The following is a 19022-nucleotide window of genomic DNA, read 5'->3' on the forward strand; positions in this document are numbered from 1 at the left end:
GGCAAAACAGTTTTTCCCATCTTTTCATACTAGAAAATAAAATAAAAAGCTTTGCTCAGACTACCCCCTGCAGAACGCACAGCAGTGGGGTTCAATGCCTCGGTTATTGTCAGCGATAAGAGAATCCAGAGGCAACATCACAACAGAGCTTGTCCATAGCTTTCAGAAATAAAGCAAAGATAGAGTAATAGTTATTTTTTCAAAGTATTTGAAGACCCTATTGATGAAGGTGTGGATATTCATTTCAGGAAATGTCCCTAATATGGTGCTACTGTACTACTTCTAGAATAAGGACAGTGTGGGGAAGCACAGGTCCTGCTGGATACACTACTGTGATTCCATATGCTCCTTGTAATTCCCTTTTTCTTGGTCACAGTCAGTGCCCTGGACAGGGATTTACCAGCCCACCCGTGGCTTTGTTCTCAGCTGCTAGCAAGAGAGTTCCACTGAAACTTCAGCTGGACTCTGTCCCTGACTGGACCTAAATACATATTCATTAAATGACAAATACTTTGAAAAATTAAAATGTAATGTCCTGTGACTCATGTCTTAAGTTTTCCTCATATTAAAAGGTTAAAAAAAGGAATGTGCTGTCAACGACTTACACATCATGAGCATTTGCTCTATTTTCACTGTCCCTAATAGGTCTGTCTCTAGCAGCAGAAGTTTTCTCATGAAACTTCATGTAACTAAAAAGGAAGGGTTTAAATCACCCTTCAAGAAATATATTTTCAGGAACAAGAGAGAAGAGCACTCAGACACTTCCAGACACTGGTCAGATTTAGGGTAAAATGCAAATCTTGGGTCTGGGATGGAAAGAGAAAAACATACAACAAGCATTACAAGTTCTGATTCCTGAAAAAGACTTTTTCTTCCAAGCAGGGACTTATATTTTACGTATTTATTCAAATACCAACTTTGGGATGTTGTCTCCAAAATCTTTCCCTATCAGATACTCAGTCCCCAGACTGCACTGGGGCAAAAGTTTTCCATTTGACAGTGCCAATCAAGGATGGCGCTGATTTTCCTGATGGATATCCTGATGGATACACATCAGCTGGGAAACACTGTTTTCTAAAAATGAATTATTTCAAATATAATGGGCCCAAGTAATAATAAAAAATTGTAACCTTTTTTTCTTCTAAGAAAATGTCAAAAACATAAACCTGTTTTCTCCACCACACAGCGCTTTCCTCACAGACTACCTGATCCTGTGGGATTCTAAGTGCCACCATGTGAAAAGGAATAGGAAGTTTCTTGGATATTGCTGCCTTTCCTAGTTTCGTTGGCTCTTGAGCTGTACAGTTTTTAAGCCATGCCAGACACTGTCTTCACAGAGGATACTTGCCCAAAAAGGATCAGAGAAAACATTTAATATTTTCATTACAGATTTGACACTCTTGAGTATTTCAAGGAACTGGATTGTTCAGCTAGCTTCTTTATGTATTGGGGAAGTGGAAGGCTGTTTCTTTCCCACCAAAAATTAAATACTCCATGGTTCAATCTCAGATCCCACAATAAGATGACCTTTTTCCACAGAGACCATAAATCAAATACTGACTTACTCCCTTTTTTCTGCTTTGTGAGATTACTGTCCTCTGTTTGGATCAAAAAAGAAACACCACAGAAGTATAAGTACTTGCTCTTGCTTCAGGATCACACTTAGCACCACTTACTGAAAAAGCATCACAGCTTCTCCAACCAAGTAAATGCAGTTATCATATTGAGGAAAAACATTGCAATAAATATCCACTGACTTTAATCTTCCATTGGAAGATCCTGCAAGGCTTTTCAGCCTGCAGAAATTCGCACCAAGTAAAATCCCAGTGTCTTTTTGTTGATGATCACAGTCATTTCCAGAGTTTTAGAATACAGCTGACTGTCATTAGGAAATTGAGTCAAACTGCAGAAAAGCCTGTTTGGATGTTTGGATGTTTGGAGCACTGTTTTTTAGTCCTGGTTAAGGACTAATTTCTGTGCAGGGCTCAGTACCTTCAGTGCCCTTTCAAAGAAGTTGTAGCTGAGGGTATTTTGCAACTGAACTGAAGATTCCAGTGACTGATGTGATTCCTTCCCTATTGCACTTTGGTTATGAGAATGGGCCACCTTAATGTTTATGGTGATACTATTTTAAGTGAGATTTTGAACTACGTTTATAGTCACATAGATTTTTTTAGCCTAAATATTAAAACTACAGCTTGCTCCAAAATCTGGTGGATCACATGATTTTCTTGGAATATAAACTAACAAAACTCCAAAATTTTAAAGGCAAAGTCTGGCTGCCTAATTTACATTTTCTTTGAAATGTTACTTAATTTTCTGTGGTTCACTATTTTTTTTATTTTCAGAGATTCATATTATATTTCTAGGCATGGGGCAGCTACTCCACCTGTGCTCCTCTAGAGGCAGAGAAAAGATATGTTTTAGAATAAGTACCACAAGTACGTAGTAAAAAGAAGGAAGGTTGAATTTCTACGTAATGCATAGAAGGTATTATTCTTCCAATAAATGAAAGACACATCAGTGGAAATGGGGTCACGTTGAATCCTTACTGTTATCTTCTACCTCTACCTAAATTTGCTGCAGGTGTCTTAGCTGTGTTCCTGCACTGTGTCCTCTTTGTAGAGGTTCTGCTTTAGCAGTTTTACTGCAGGAAGGACAGATTTTGCAGAAGTGGTTTTTTTTTCATTTTCAGTTTAAAAGTGATTCTTGGAAATCTCATAGAGGCCTGCGTTAGTTTAGAAACTCTTTATACAAAAGTCTGAATTCTTGCTTTTCTTTGAGGTGAGAACTGTACCTTTAATGTGACAACATAAAAACAATGCAGTCTTTTTTAATGTTTGGAAACATTTTTTCCCCTTATTTCCTCTCAGAAACTTGCCCAAGTCCTTTTTGAAACAAGTTACAATGTGTTGGTTACATTTTGTAATGGGGTATTCCTGTGTAATTTCTCATTTATAAATTAAACAAGTATGCATATCTTTCAGCTGGACATTAGAAAATTATTTTGATGTATTCAAAATTTGCTCATAATTATTAGGACAGTAAGAGTTGCTGCAGAAAAGTTCCTAAACAACTTGGCTCATAATATCAATCCTTTTCCTATTATGAAGAGTCTTAAGAAAAGGTATATTAGATAACTGGGGCAATTAACACATTTCTCAGGAGAATACTTTTATTTTGACATCTTATGGTCCAAGTTATATCCAAAATCCATTGTTGAAGAAGGACTACAGGAAGGTCTTCTTCACTCTTCTTTTTCAAGGATATATTTTTTGGTACATTTAATTACCTAGAGGTTGAAACACCTAAGTTGTAGACTAATTTTAGATACTTTAGATCTCTGCCTATATCTCTGCAATAAGAAATGACATTACAAAAGAACGAAATATGTACTGAGTTAAAAATATATTAAATGTAAATGGATTTTTTTTTCTTTCTGAGTGGGGCTATTTTCTGTTGACAGCAAAATGACCTTTGCTTCATGTTCATTTGCCTCATTTTCCCTTCTCTCAGTACTCAAAGATTTCAACACACAATCAATGTAATTTTCTGCAATTTAATTTTAAATAATATATAAATAGATTTATGTTTAACTTGTAAATTAGACTTAAAATATTGGCAGCAAAAATTAAGGAGCTGACTGAAGGAAAGAAAAAACCAGCTTCTTCCTTTCCTTGTTTTGTCCTAGTTCCTTCCTTCCTCTGCCAACAATCACAATTCTTTCTTCAAAGGGAACACAGTCAGCCAAAGCCTGACTTTTCAGTTTTTCTTTTGCATTGAGCAGATTCAGCAGTGCAACTCCAGAGCCTTGTTTGCTAGACTCCAATGACACTTGCCAATAGGGTTCCCTAAATTACATCTCCATAAGTCTAAGTAAAATAGAAAACATTAAACAAAAAAGTCTTTTCCCTGACATTTTTAAATACAAATACCAAAATATTTACCTTCCCTTTTGCAAAACCCAAGGACAGCGTGGCCCAAATGTACAGGAAGCATGGCACAGATGCAGGTGAACCTATTCATATATGCCTGGGAAGTGTCAGGCCTCAGCCCTGAGCTCTGCTTTGGAATACAGAGTGGATCTACCTTTCGGTGGGCTGCCACACAGCCAAACGGCCAGAAATTCCCAGGTGATGGGGTGACGTATTCCACTGAAATACAGCAGGACTGAGACATCTAAATTGCAATCAGAGGCCATGTTCTGAATTTTGTTCTTGCCCTTAGAGATGGGTTCCCACAGACATGGGTTTGGTCCTCAAGGACACCTCCCACAGGCACACGGCACCAAAGGGTTTTTAGGATTGGGGCAGTGGAATGTTTTCTCTTGGGCAGTGTGCTGCATCACAGCCCATTGTATTGCATAGCTTTTGCTGTTGATTAAAATCAGCCTTATTCCCTATTCCCAGAGCTGTTGGGCTCTTAACTCTGGGCATCACTTTTGACTCCACGTTGTAATTAAATTAAGACAAAAAGAAAGGTGAGGAGTGTCTGTAGTGTTTGCAAATGTGAATATGTTATTGTAACAATATTTTTCTCTCTGTGTGTGGTTTTATTTATTACATTTTATTAATATCTGCTTTTTGAGTGTCTGGATGCAGGCAATATTCAGTATTACAGATTCATAAGGCAGCCAAATAATTACTGGTTAAAATATGTGCACAAAGTTCCTCTTCAGTCCAAATAATTTTTTTATCTCCAAACTTTTTTCCTTTTCATTTGATAGAGTAATTCTTTCATTCTGCTTCTCTTGGTCACAAGGAGTGTAAGAAGAAAACAATGAAACTGTGAGTTATGTTAGCTATGAAATGTCTTCCTTTTCTGTTTTTCATACCAACACAAAGCTGTGACTGCCAATTTGGACCATAAGGGGAAGGGAAGTTGGAACTCAACTGGAAGTATGGAATAGCACATCCTAAAAATAGAAATGCAACAGGTATGCCTGTCAGCTGGTCATGGTCTTACCCGTTCCCTTACCTGAATGATATTTTTCAAGAGATATTTAGAGAAAGACAAAGCAGAGAAGGAAAAAAAAACAGTAGAAATGTATGGGATGAGCAAGAGAAAGTAAATGGAAATGCTGATTTTTACATTTTCTAGTTCTGACTCTGTTTGCACCCAAAAGTGGACAACTTGCCAGGAAAATATGATTGCTAGCTCTAATCATTCAAATATTTGTGAGGCATGCTGATTATATAACCACCCTAAGAGTCTGAAAGAGCACATTTCTTTGAACTGTGCAGCTGAGATGGGCTGGTTAAACAATAATAGTAATTAATATAATTTGCTAAAAAAAAGGACATTCATCCACCAGTGTATTTTACATTAGCAAAGGAAAATTTGCAATATCCTACAATCACAGGGCACTAAATAAACAGTAAACAACTGTATTCCAGTTTTTACAAGCTGGAAAGTCAAAGCAGAAAAATGTGAAGCTGGCCACACTTTGAAGGCAGTTCCAGGAAAAAAAAAATCAGGATCACTGTGTTATTTTTGTCTTGTGGTAACACTCAGAAGTTTCTTTTCTGAGGGAGCACCCCCATCAAGAATACATCAGAAGTATGCATAACTTCACATGATGCACAGAATAAGTAAATAGTTTTGAGCCCACTTAAATAAACATCTTTGAAAATTTTAGTCTGAGGTCAGCTAATGGTAGGAAGCTATTTTTCCTCTCAATCTTTCTATATTTTATTCCCATCTAACAGGATACTATAGCTTATGACATATGGTCCCTTAAATTAGGCACTCCAAACCTTGTTCGTTCATCTCAGTGTGCGGAGCCAAATTGTCTATTAATAGGAAAAGCCTTGCCCTGGAAAAATGTGTATGCACCAGTCTCTGCATGGGGGAGATGAAGGATATGCTGCAACAGGGAATAAAATTAATTTAATATGTATTATGGAAAGAACCACTCTAATGTAATACTGCCAAACAAAGTGGAGAAGTGCTATTAAATCTTTATGTCTCCGAGGTGTGGTGCATTTAGCAACTTGATGTCTGTTTTATCCAGCATGCTGAGTTTCCAGAGTCATCTCCAAGTTGTAATGGACAACCTCTCCTCAGCTACCAGAGCCCAGAGAGGAATGAACCCAGACCACCAGCTAAGATGTTGTGTAATTGCCATGGATATGAGCATCAAATGACCTCAGGTGCTGTGTTTAAATGAAAAGATTTAGTCAAAACCAAAAAGAGTTGCATGTAAAAAGGATTCGTTACTATCTCATTTTTTCTCTTATAAAATAGAAATTTTAAAGGAATGCTGCAATGAAAATGCTGACACAAAACAATGTTATTAGAAATATCCAATAAAATTTCTACCTTCCCATGCAACGTGCTTAGTATAAGCTTAAAAAAATCGTTAAAAATAATTCTTATTGGAATAAGACTTATGGAAGTGAATTATAGAACTTAGTGATTATTACTATGCAAGAATTAATATATATCTATGTAATCACCAAGCTCTCTTGATGATTTCAAAAGCCATTCCTCTGCTTTTGAAAAATGCAATTTTGCAGCATGCTTCTATACATCATAGCACTGCAGAGATCATTTGCCTAGCCCATCACTTTGGCTGTCATATGTAACACTCTTTTTCTATCAGATATAAGCAGCTTGTCTTCACCTTCAAAGCCTGCACCTCATCCTACCTATCATCTCTCATGCAGGATCAAGAAATCACTTCTTTCACTGATTAGCCCATGATGCCAGCCTCCTTCATTGACTTCTTAGATTTTCAGTCACTCAGTTTGAAGCTTTATCCCATGCCATTCCTTACATTTGGAAAGTGCTCCTTCAGACATCTGTAAAGCTACCTCCATATCTTCCTTCTAATCCTGTCTGTGAGGTTTCCCCTGCCATTATGCCTTCAAAAGAAGTTTCAGAGTTTGGACTGAATTTGCCTAGTTATAATGGGCTGTTGCCAAAAAAAAAAAAAAAAAAAAAAAAAAAAAAAAAAAAAAAAAAAGATTTCTGGATCAACTTCAAATGGAGCACTCCCAAAGATCTGAAGGTTGGTATTTCCTACTCAGATGCTGCACTGTCAATTCTGCATGGTTACTGGTGCCTCATTTTTCAGAGGATGTTGCCTTGCTGTTGTTGGGCAGAAATATATTTCCATTTGAATGCACAGGATGAATATAAGGGTGATCTGTCTGGATTGTAGGAGCGACACATCTGAAACAATCTAGAGGGTGCCTTGGCCTTTTCCTTCAAACAACAAGTGTTTAAGATATTATATTGATTAAATGAAGACTTCCTGCTGCTGAACACAGGCATAGCAAATTGTGCTGTCCTTACGTGGAAAGACTGATGGGACATTCTTAGTTTTGGTGAAGTTGGGGGCAGAATATTGCCTCTGGCTTGGTCAAATTCCTGTTGCAGAAAGAATGAGTGGCCACAGGAAGCAGCGTATTGCACTGGGCCACCATCTCAGATGAGAAGATTTTGCTTTCAAGCAATTACATTTGCAGCCTGTGGCCTTGAACACCTCTGCGTGGTGTGTTGTGTTTGTATTCCCATCTCCAGCAGCCGCGATTCAGGACCAAATCATCCCTTCACAGGAATTACCTGCTGAGGAAAATGGAAACTCCACAGCAACTCTCTGTCATCCTTCCCTCCAGATGGTGCCTCCAAATCCCTTCTGAAGGTGATTGTGCAAACCAGCATGTGAGTAAGTTCTGTTGGTTTTGATCTAAGCATCTCTAATTATCATGGAGATTTTGTTTCAGGATGCTGGAAAGGTGTCTGCCTCCTCCTCTCCCTCACCTGTCCCTCCTGGCACTCAGCCACTGGAGCATCCCCATGGCTCCTGAAGAAGCAGGAGGTAACAGTTTCCCCGGAATGGCCAATTCGGGTTTTCTTGATCCTTCTTTCTACAAGGTTTTCATTCCCCAATCCATCAGCATTTCCAACTGCTGCAGGACCAGCAGGCTCCTCCACTACTCTGCACGCAGACACTCAGAGAAACCTGGAGAGCCCTCCATCCCTGCAGAGCAGTTGGGCTCACATCTCAGCCTGGCTAAAATCCTCTGAAAAATACTGTGATGGTCAAGTGATTAGACTGTCTTTCAGAGAAGCAGGGACTAAATCCAATTTGAAAATCTTTAACATATGGGATAACCATTTTAAAAACCCCCTTTTAGATTGCCTTTCCATAATTTTTCAGGAGTGGATCTGCACTTTTAGAAAGTCAGGCACCAACGGGATGCAGATAGCAAGTCATAGTCTTGGTCAGAATGTCAGTCTGAAAACATCCACAGAGTTGTGCAGAATTCTCAGAAACTGAAATCACTTCCAGACTGAGCTTTTTAAACTAAGTTTCAGCATAAAACTGTATTTTTGTAGCCAAACTATAAACCTCTGAAAATAAGAGTTTATGTGGAAAGGCTGAAGCTTTACTTTACACTGCTAATGTCTATGGCACTCAATGGTTTGATGCTGAAGGCTATTAATCCCAAAGAAAACTTTCTTGGAAGAAGTTGAACTTTAGAGGTCAATGAGATCTCAGAGGAAACTGGACTGAAAACTAAGAAAAGCTGATTTTGTCCATGTAAATCAGTTGTTACTGTTTCCTGTCTGAGAAAAAATTTAATGCAAAGACTAAGGATTTATGAACAGGAAAAGGGAGAACCTCTAAGGGTCTTGTAAGAAGTGATTAATAACATTGGGGTTTTTTAGATAATACTATTTTCAAACCACGTTCAAAAGTCATGCTGATGGTTTAAGCAAAGGATAAACTGCGTTCACTCATGTGCTCCGGTTTAATACTTGTGGTCAATGTTAAGTTGTGATACTGTAATTGCAAACAGTTTTGTAAGAATTGACCCTCACCTTTCAGCAAAATTAGGACACTTTACAGACAATACACAAGAAGCCTAGAAGATTTGAAGAATTTTTTTAAATTGTATTTTGAAACAAAAATATGCCAGGCAGATCTATTCTGAGGGGAACAGCAAGAGCATGAGGCTGCGTTAGGCAGAAGTCTTCCAGTGTAGCGTGAGAAGCTCACTCCTGAGTTACTACCAGGGTTAGCCAGAACCCCACATGCTGTTAAGCCCATGTGATTCAATTCCCTAGGAGGTCATCGCATTGTAGTTCCCCAAGTGGTCAAGACTGACACGGGGCTTGAATGGCTTCCTGTCACTGGAACTAAAGAATGCTTGAAAACAAAGCAATAAATCCTCTCCTTTGCTACAGACAAGTAAACGAGAGAAACTCTTTTGGGAGGCTGAAAGCAAAACTTAGCAAGGAAGACTTTTGTGTTGACTAAAGGTTTTTGGGTAGGCTTCAGGTTCCCTATCAATCTAGGTAACAGGACCCTATTTTGTCTCTTATCAATTTAACAAATGTTAAGTTTTTTGGAGCAGTTACAACAGACAAATTTATCTGTCAATTAAAGTAATAGTGATTGAGGTATTTTGAAATTTGCCTGCTTCTATTGAATTCATGCAAGTAAATTACTAGCAAATGAAGCTATGTGTGTGGGTGGGCTTTCAATCACTAATTAATCACAGCCAGCAATTAGTATGTCTCATTTAATGCATTTTCTTAATTACATTTTCTTATTGTTGTTCTGATTATTCCAGAAAAATCTAGAAATAAAAAGGAAATACAAATTGTTTCTATGTTGAAAACAACAAATCCTACTTAAATGGAAGCATGAACAAATCAGTATTTATGCAAGGTTGTGTAGGGCCACAATCCAGCCAGTCTCATGGGACGCTCTACACAGCATTCCCAATGCCACGTGTTCCAAAGCTTGTCCCACACAAAGTGGTGCACAGGGCAGAGGAAGCACAGCAGATCTGTTCCTTCTCTCCTTCATGAAATGTGGATGGGACAATAACCAAGTAAAGTGAACTCTGACTACTGAGCATGAGGTTCTATCATCTCCAAGATTTTAATCCTGAAAGTGATTGGTAAATATTTTGGACATGTCTCAGTAACCCATGAAGAGAAGACAGGTGATTCTGCTCCTGCAGACATTTTCTCTGAGCTGCTAAAAGTGCCACTTGTTTAAAGTGGTCAGTGGTACCACTTGTCTGAGTGCTGCCAGTACAAAGTCAAGCCTGACCTTCCCATGTTACTGCTTTTTTAAAAAGAACAGCATTAAAGTAAAGAAATATTTATGTAAATCCAAAAGGAAAGATAATTTTGTGAGACTGTTACAGCTACAAATTGTATCAGGATACCACAAATTATGCAGCTTCACTGTTCACAAAAGATTATATCATTTGAACAATCAAATTACTCTTTTTGGTTACTCTAACTCAAATGTTTAGGGTACACTTTTTTATTTTAAATTTTGAAGTTTCAGACTTTTTCTTCAGAGAAAGAAGAGTGATTTCAGTGTGTCAGCAGAACTCCCCTCTGAATGAAAACATAGCTTCCAAACCAGTTCCCCTCTTGGACAAAATTCCTCCTCTCCTAATCCTAAGAATGGCACAGTGAAAGTGGAGTGACATGAATCTTGGCAAACCAGTATTTCCCCAAGAGGAGTCTGAGCCATTATGGACACATATATAGTTTTTACATTCCACGAAAGCCAATAAACAAAACTGTCAGGATGGCTTATCTTCTAGCAGTCTTACAAGCAAAGAAAAATTTTCAGTCATCAAAATCATTGCAGCAGTGCAGACTTTCCACGTGGTGATACCGCAGCTATGGCACTGCAGAGATCTGCCTCACACCTTGAACTTCTTCAAGCATCTGTGTCCCAAGCTTCCCTTTGATAAAACAGGGATTATCTGTGGGACTCTTTTAAAAGGACTGTGGCACTGGGCTCTGGTGCTGCACAGAGTATTCTGAGAAGTGCAGATCTGTACTGCTGATCCCCTTTTAGTTTCTGCAAGCTGGAAGCCCAGTTAAGCAGTTTGCAGTGATGTGGAGAGTGCAAGAACCATGCACACTGATGACAACAAAATGCACGTATCTATTCTTGATGTGTGTTTGACACACAAGTTTGGACAGACAGAGTTTGGAACTGTATTTTTAGTAACTAGTAGTAGAAAAAAATAGAAGAAAGAATATCAAAATGCTTAATCATGAGTAGTAAATTGCAATAAGTGGTTCTTTATACAGAGATCAGGACTAAAATGGTGTGCAAATAACATCTATCTCAATGCTGATCCTTGTACACATCTAAGTCCACCATTTGGTGTTAATTTGGGATTAGATTTCTGTCACCACTACTTTTCCTAATATACCTGATACCTAACAAGACAAAATAATTAAACATTTGGAATAAGATGTAAGTACCACAAAGAGCAGTTATTTATAAGCAAGTGAGATCGGGGCAGTATTTTGTGGCACCTGGTGTACTTTTGATTAATGTAAAGGAAATGAAGGTATGTTCAAATTGTATGTTGACTGCTATAGAGCTTGTCAAAGACCTCTTGTTTTGCTAACTCTGTTGTACACCCAGGGCTAGTATGAATTTAGTGTTTGGATGCCACAGTATGCTCAGTGTCTCAGACTGGCTTCTGTACTAATTCCTGCCAAGCAACAATTTCATAGCTTTTTGGGGTTTCTTCTGTGCCACTAAACTTTTCATTTTGTGCCATTCCTTTGTATTTTAGTACATAACATCACTGAGAGTACATATCTTTCGGCAGCCTATGATGGCAATGCTCAGGCAACTCGGCGACAAACAGAAAACAAAATCAGAAATAAGGACTTGAAAACATAGCTGGACATAGCCAGAGATGGATGTGTCTGAGAGCCAGAGAAGAAATGTGACATATGCAAATGAAAAACGGTTTAAGCTGTTCTGCTGCAACTGTTTGACTTGGACTTTGTGACTTGCTATTATTTTCTGCAAAACATTCCTTTAAAAGAGTTTTAGGAAAAAATATTGATGCTTAATAAGCTAGTTCACAATAATCATATGAGTAAAGTTGCATATAAAAGGTGCAGGAAACACCCAACCCTGTAAAGACAGATGTGATTTACTCATCCAAATTAGTGCTTGACTCTGCATGTCACGAAGAGATGAAGATTTCTGAGACTACATTCAAGCCTTTTATTCATCAGGAATGTTTTGGGTCAGCTGATTTGTTTTTACTTAAACAGGAATGACTTTCTGGAAAGATACTAAATGAATTTGAATTAAAATTTTAAAAATTAACTCCTGTTTTATAGAACAAATACAAGAGATTCTGTCAGCAGCCTTCTCTACAGAACGATGGACTTCTGTCTCATAGCTGTTAAATAAGAAAAAAAATTATTAATAATCCCATCAGTTCTCAACACCAAAATAATGCCTAATACTCTTTTCCTGTGATAAATTTTTTAAGTCTAAAGAAGCACCTTTTGGAATTTCTGTTTGCAGTCAAATTCTCTGTGGTAGTCTTTATGGTGACCTTTGCACTAGAGAAGAAATGCTAAAAATCATTAAAACTGATATTGCCACATAAGAGAACACAACTGTTTAATAGGAACCCATTTGAAAATGTTTATTGTGATTTTTTTCTCCCCTTGGAGTAAATCAATAGCATAATACCCAGCTGCATTATAATATTGGCAAGCGAGGCCATGAATTTCAACTGCAAACCCTAAACACTGAATGTGCTGTGCTTTTTAAAGAAATCCCCTTTTGTATGAGATATGTAATACCCTTTTGTCCTGGAGCAGTTTGCATAATAATAGTTTTCTTTACTTATTCATTGTCATGTGATGGAGCTGCAAAGTGAGCTACACAGCAACAGCATAAAAGACAATTTTCTATTTTTCTCTAATTTTTCAGAGATTTTCTTGTCTTTTAAATGTAAATACTTCTAACTATCTTCAGAAAAGATATCTCATTATTAACATTTCAGACCTAATTGTTACTTTTCTTGATATCGACCAAACTATTTGTGCTTTTCTTTTTCATAAGAAACAGAAACATTATTTCCTTTGCACTCACTCCTGAAGAGCCTCGTGCATATTGGGAAAATTGGGCATGTGATCAAATGCTGTAAATCAGCCGAACTCTATTCAAAAATACCTCACTCAATACTTTATCAGTAGAACTACTTGATCAGAGAAGTCAGGGAAAATTTATGTTACTAACTATAATTTCCATCAGAGTTGTGCATGTGTTAGACCGTGCCACTGAGATGAAAGGTAATACCTGACTGAAGAGCCATCTTAAAAAATTAGAAATCTAGGATACATCTGAGACTAAGTATAAAATAAAATTTTAGGAATTTTCTGATGAGATTTCCTACATCATTTTTTTTTTAAGATTCCTCTTGGGCACCTCGATGTGTTCTAGTCTGAGTAGCAACTAAGGACTACAAAGGAGATACAATTACATTGAAGTGAAGCTCAATCTTAGCCCCAATGAAATCTAAGAGGAGGACTAAAGGCAGGGGAAATTCCTCAGCTAATGTACAATAAACTAGCCATTATTTCAACTGCTGCTATCAAAGATTTTTCCTTTGAAATCAGCAGAATTATGCCAAGTTACTCTAGTTGTGACTTCGGCCATAAAATTACACATGGGTTTGAACCTCTGGCCTGTAAGCACTGCAAAGGGACCATTTCCAGGCAATCCCTCCGAGGTAACAACAGAAAGCGATGCTATTACCCATTATCTCAAATTCAGCCTGCAGAGAGGGTTCATAATCTTACTAGAAAACATTTAGAGGTTTGCAAATTGAAAAAGATCAAAACCAACTGGTTTAGATTATTTTGGAGACGTTCACAGGGTGGATAAACACATAACAACACTTTTGACGGTCAGATCTGAGCACTGCAAAGAATACCCGGGTAGAAAATAAAGGCCCTAGAACCCCAGTAAATCTTTTTATAGCTGCTCCACATGTTAAAATAAGAGACTATTAGACACAGACATCCTTCAAAACTTAGATGAATAAATCAGCATATCCCTTATGAAGCAACCATATATTACTGTTTTCTAAAATATCTACGATCTGTCTTTGCCAAACAGCGCAACAAGAAATGTTCCCAGCTCCAACCAGTAGAAATTAATACCAGAGACAGAAATCCTATCACTGAAGCCATGGAGGAAGACACACACTCCAGGTAAGATAGCATTATAATGATTTTATGTACTGTAAATCTTTTAATCTGGACTCTCACAATTGAGCCATGGGGTTCTGTCCTCTGAGAAATAAGAGTTGCTTTACATCAGTTGGATACCACATGCTCTTAATGCACTGCAGGCTGAACAACATGCCTCACACCGTCTTAGTGGCAGTGAAATATATTAGCTTAGATCATTCTCTTCGCCTAGGGAACCTGAGAAAAAGTATTTCAGGAGGAAAAAGTTCAGTGGAGCTTTCTGAAATACTTTACTAGAAAGGTACAGCCCATCCTTTACTTATTGTGTCATTATAAGGCTCTCTGAGGTTTTTTGGGAGTAAGTTCTTGTGACTCATAGTCATCATATACCTGTCCTTGGGATACAGCTCTTTTATCCAATTTTCTTGTTCCACTCCTCACATTTCTGGGGTTCTGTGATTTTTTCTGCTTCCTAACAGATGTAGCAAGAACCTTATGTGCTCACCACTTTCTTTTTTAATTTCTTAGAAGTGTTGAAGTTTTTGTTCACAGAACACTGAATGAGAATTAAATTTTTCTGTTAAAAAAATACCACAACTTTTCAAATATGTCATTTTTATGTGACTATTTTAAAGTGATGCAGATGGCAAAAAATTGGAGGAATCAGCCATTGGGTTTGTTTGATTTTCTGAAAAAACTGTTGCTTAGTTTGTGAGGTAATGAAGTCTCTACTAAAAGCAGTACACTCACCTTTTTTCTATTAATAATCCTCCTTCAGATGATTTGGCAAATCCATCCATTATATGGTGTGCAGCCTTTTTCTGATACTTTGATGCAAGTAATTTTTATTATGTGGGAAGTCTAAGTCCATTCCTGGCAAGCATAATTCAGTTAGATCCTGCTACTGTGCATTTGGACTTGGAAAAACAAGTCTCCCCTAGTGCTAGCTGCAGTGGGTAGTGTTGCAAGGAAATGACCAGGACAAATACACTTCTATTCTCTTTCTGTGACAACTCAGTAAGAACACACAAGTAAACTAAGCTTTTTCGATATTTTGTAGCATCTGTGCATGAAAAATCACCCCAAATAATCTTCTGGTGATCCAGTCACTGAGAAGGACTCCCAAACAGCCAAGACCTGAGTCTAAATGAATTGAAAAGCTTACACTATGTTCTTTGGTTACATGTGCCTTAAAACAAAAGGTTTATTCTCACATGTTGGCATGTCTTTATTGGCACCATTTATTTACTTTTTACAGGAGTGAGAGCATGACTACTTTTATGCCAGCACATTTGATTGTGTATGACTGACTTTACACTTACAGGGATCTATTGTTGGTTATGAGGAAAAGTAAAATTTCTGTAGTGTTCAGTTAACTCTCTGCTGAAGTTAAACAAGACATATCTTTGAAAATCTCTTAAAGGATTATTTCTAATGGCACCATTGGGACCCTTGCTTTGCTTATAAAAATAGATGTGAATTTATAAAGGACAAAGATACAATTATCCCAGGATAGCTTCAGGAAAAACCATCATACCTCTTTCAGAGGAGGTGCACAGATACAGACAGCAGCACATGTTACCGTTCCATGGGCAGACTGGCTTCTATTTTCAATATGAGACATACTCTCCTACCACTTTTGATGGTCAAAATTAATTCCTTTTAAATCAAGATATTTTATTTCCTAAGTGGAATTAGTCCTTATTCACAAGAGTACAAGACAAAGAGTATTCTTAGCCAGGATTTTAATATTGCCAGTGATGAAAATCTGAATGCTTGAAGTCTCTCAGAATTCTTAGATCTTTGAGAGACAGACTCTCCAAGTCTGTCCCAGTTTAATCCAAGAAATTGCAAACTCAGTCTCATTGTAATTCATGGGCCTTTTTTCTTTTCTAGCTCAAGAGTTCTGTCCTCTGCATTCCCACTAAAGCTTTTCTGCAAAGTCCTTATAGAGCTGAATAAACCTTGCTAAAACTTAATTACATGTTGTATTAAAAACACATCTGGAAATTGCATTTCTCACAAGTTGGTGTTTAATTATTAACAGTTATTTCTCTTGACTCCCCAGTGAGCTGCTTATGAAGATGGAGGGACTCTCAGATGGGCAGAACTGAAGTTTGAGCTGAAGAGGATCTTTAAAAGATCCTCAGTTCTCCCAGCACGTTTGTGTATATAAACCTGGGGTCTGGTTGTCCTTCTTCACACGTGCTCTCATGAATTACTGTAACAGCACCTCCCCTGACAGTGAAGTGCTCCCTCAATAGATGTGAGCTTATTGTCTGGGTACTGTTGCTAGGAAAAGCAGCTGATCAGGGGGCCAGCGTGGCAGCCAGATGATGTAATACACGCTTGATAAAGCTCTTATCAGAGCCTTGCACACTTTCAGGAATGCTCCCGATTCAGCTGGATTTATCAATATGAAAAAAATCCCATTCTTTCTTCATTTCACTCACCTGTTGGAAGCTGGCCCCACAGAGCTGGGCATTAAAGCCTGAAATCATCAGTGTCACCTCCTGCTACGCGTGCCCATCACCGAGTGGCCGAGGGCGCAGCGCAGGAAACGCCGTGTCAGCAGCGTTTTCCCTCTGGAGCTGTGGGGGTGTCGTGTGCGAGGCAGAGTGCTCTGAGCAGCTCCCCTCCAGCCCTGCCCTCCTCTGGAGGCCTCTCAGGTGCTCCCTGCAGTCAGCCACCTCACTCAGGCACAAACAGAGGGGAAAAGGCCAGCAGAACTGAACTGGGGACAAGTCTCTGGCCTAATGTTCAACTGCAATTTTCTCCTCCCAAGCTTTCAATAGGGGACCACATTCAGGGAGGAGGAGGATGATTTTATTTAGCCAACAGATGCTTTTGATCAATGCTACTTAAGAACATGAAATTAAATGCAATCCCTTATTTTTTATAAAGACTCCCATGTTAATTATTATTAAGCAAATCATGTCATTTCTTTCAATTCCTAATGCAGCAAACAGCTTCCATGAGTCAAAAGGCAGTTTTTCTTTAACAAGACATTCTTTAACAAAAATGACATTCTTTTCTCTCTATTGCCAAGAAAGATGACCAAAGGAAAGCCTTTAATCTTGGAGAAAAATCTAAGAAAAGTGTTTGCTAGATACAATAGTGGCTTGCTGATCCGTGATTTAGCATCACTGCTCCTTTTGCAGCTGCTGTGTAAAATGCAGATTAGCTCTCAGATACCTTTCAGGAAGGATTTGATGGATGGCCCTGGGTTGCCCTAGCAGCCCCTACACCCTTAAATTGAGCGGTTACTGAAGCAAAGGGGTGGCACCCCCTTGGCCAACACCCTGGCACGCTCTGTATACCTTGGCACTTTCTGGCCTTTCCAATGGTTTTGCAATGCCTTGGCCACTGGGGTGCAACTCAAAACACCCTGTTACAGGGCGCAGCCCTCTGAGGTGGAGGGACCACTGAGGGGGTATTGCTGTACTGCACACAGGAGCAATTACATGATTTAAATTTGATTGGAATGATGCTGAGATAAGTCACTTTGTAAGGATGTAAACAATGTGAAAAGGAGAAGGTGATGTGCTGATTACCCTCAAACAAGTGAAGCTTTCCTGTATGCAAGAAGTTCTACACAGGCATTCTGGTCAGCCTTCCAAAATCGACTGTAAAATAGATTTTAACAACTGCCAGTGTAAAGTTTATAACTTCAAAGGCTCTGGGCATATTTTTCCATGCAAAGTTTTGTATCCTTATGTCTTTCGTTCACTGAATCACCAGTCTGCTGCTAATAGAATAATTGTAGGCCTTTTTTTTTTTTTTTTTTTTTTTTTTTTTTTTTTTTTTTTGGTTGGGGGGGTGGGGCAGGGAAGGGAGAGGAGGGTTGTTTGGTTTTTGTTTTAGAAAATACATCTGTCTCCGTCATGAAGAGTTGGCTGGAACAAGCAAGAATTGTGGAATATTTGGGTTTACTAACAGCTTCATCAAAAAGTACCACTACGGTATCGATTTTATCAGGGACAATTTTGTAACTTGGAAGATCCTTTGTAACCTTAGGAAGGTTCACAGAGCACAGCAGGGCAGAGGGCAGAGGAAATCAAGTAGAAAGTGCAGATGCACACAGGACACTTGGGGAGGCTATAGCAGCTGGGCATTGCTTTCTGCTGATTTGCAAAGAAACCAGTTTATGCATCAGCTTTAAGATAACTTGGTCATCTGTCTCAGGACATCTGCTTCCTGCAAACTGACTCTATCCTTTCTTTTCACTTACAGTCCTGACCATTGAACCACTGTGCTTTAATTATGCAAAACTGGGATTCAAGATTCAAGATATTGCTCAGATCGTTCTGCAGTAAACTCTTCTGATACAGCAGTGGCAGCAGGAGGAAGCCCAAGGATGCCAAACTAACCCCATCTCTGCAGCCTGTTTGGGCCATCACATGAAAACAGGATTCTTGCTTCTGGATCACTCAGCCAGCTCTGTTGTCCGGGTAATTTTTTGGATATGTGTCTGTTCTACTTGTCTTTGATTTCCCGTTTATACTTCTTGCTAATTTCCTTGTGGCTTGCAGAAGGCATTAATGTCTTCTGTGGCCCTGCAGTCCCCACTCACATAAAAGCTTCACCACAGTATGCCCTTTTATACCTTAGTCACTCTTGCTTACTGCTCTACAAAGGGCATAGCTGATCCTGGGAAATCTTTTTCTCTGGCATGCTGATGTATTGTGCTTAATGTATTATCAACAATGACAGAGCTGCCTCAGGCAACTCCAGCAACACAGAAAGCATAGAGGGTTTTATACAACAGTTCTTTTGAAAACAAGTGTATATCCCACACAGAAAACTTTCTCCCTTAGGTTTCATGCAGGTCGAAGCAGCAGTTGATGCTACGTGGAAAGACGAGCCAAGGAGACCTTGCTCAGGTAAATCAGACCTGAAAGTAGTGGTAACTACGCTGGAGTTTGAGCGGTCCAGTCGTGTAACACTGCTGGAGCTTCATGCAGCATGTACAGAAAGCAAGTTCTAGAAAGGGCAGCCCTGCCCTCATTTCC

General features: G+C 38.7%; 1 long non-coding RNA gene across 4 annotated transcripts in view; it reads left to right on the plus strand.

The window, feature by feature from the left end:
- Positions 1 to 19022, plus strand: part of LOC136294508 (uncharacterized) — a 245813-nt gene that overhangs the window by 217606 nt on the left and 9185 nt on the right. For 3 of the 4 annotated variants that reach the window (XR_010722430.1, XR_010722431.1, XR_010722432.1), the window contains 6 exons: positions 4845 to 4936; positions 6014 to 6152; positions 6669 to 7668; positions 13937 to 14031; positions 18244 to 18461; positions 18828 to 18893. This is a non-coding gene — a long non-coding RNA (uncharacterized lncRNA). Of the gene's footprint in view, positions 1 to 4844; positions 4937 to 6013; positions 6153 to 6668; positions 7673 to 13936; positions 14032 to 18243; positions 18462 to 18827; positions 18894 to 19022 lie in introns of all 4 variants that reach the window. The other variant, XR_010722433.1, reaches the window with a different exon arrangement.

Source organism: Chamaea fasciata, unplaced genomic scaffold, assembly GCF_029207755.1.
Source record: "Chamaea fasciata isolate MVZ Bird 193981 ecotype frontalis unplaced genomic scaffold, bChaFas1.0.hap1 SCAF_10, whole genome shotgun sequence".
Lineage (NCBI taxonomy): Eukaryota > Metazoa > Chordata > Aves > Passeriformes > Sylviidae > Chamaea > Chamaea fasciata.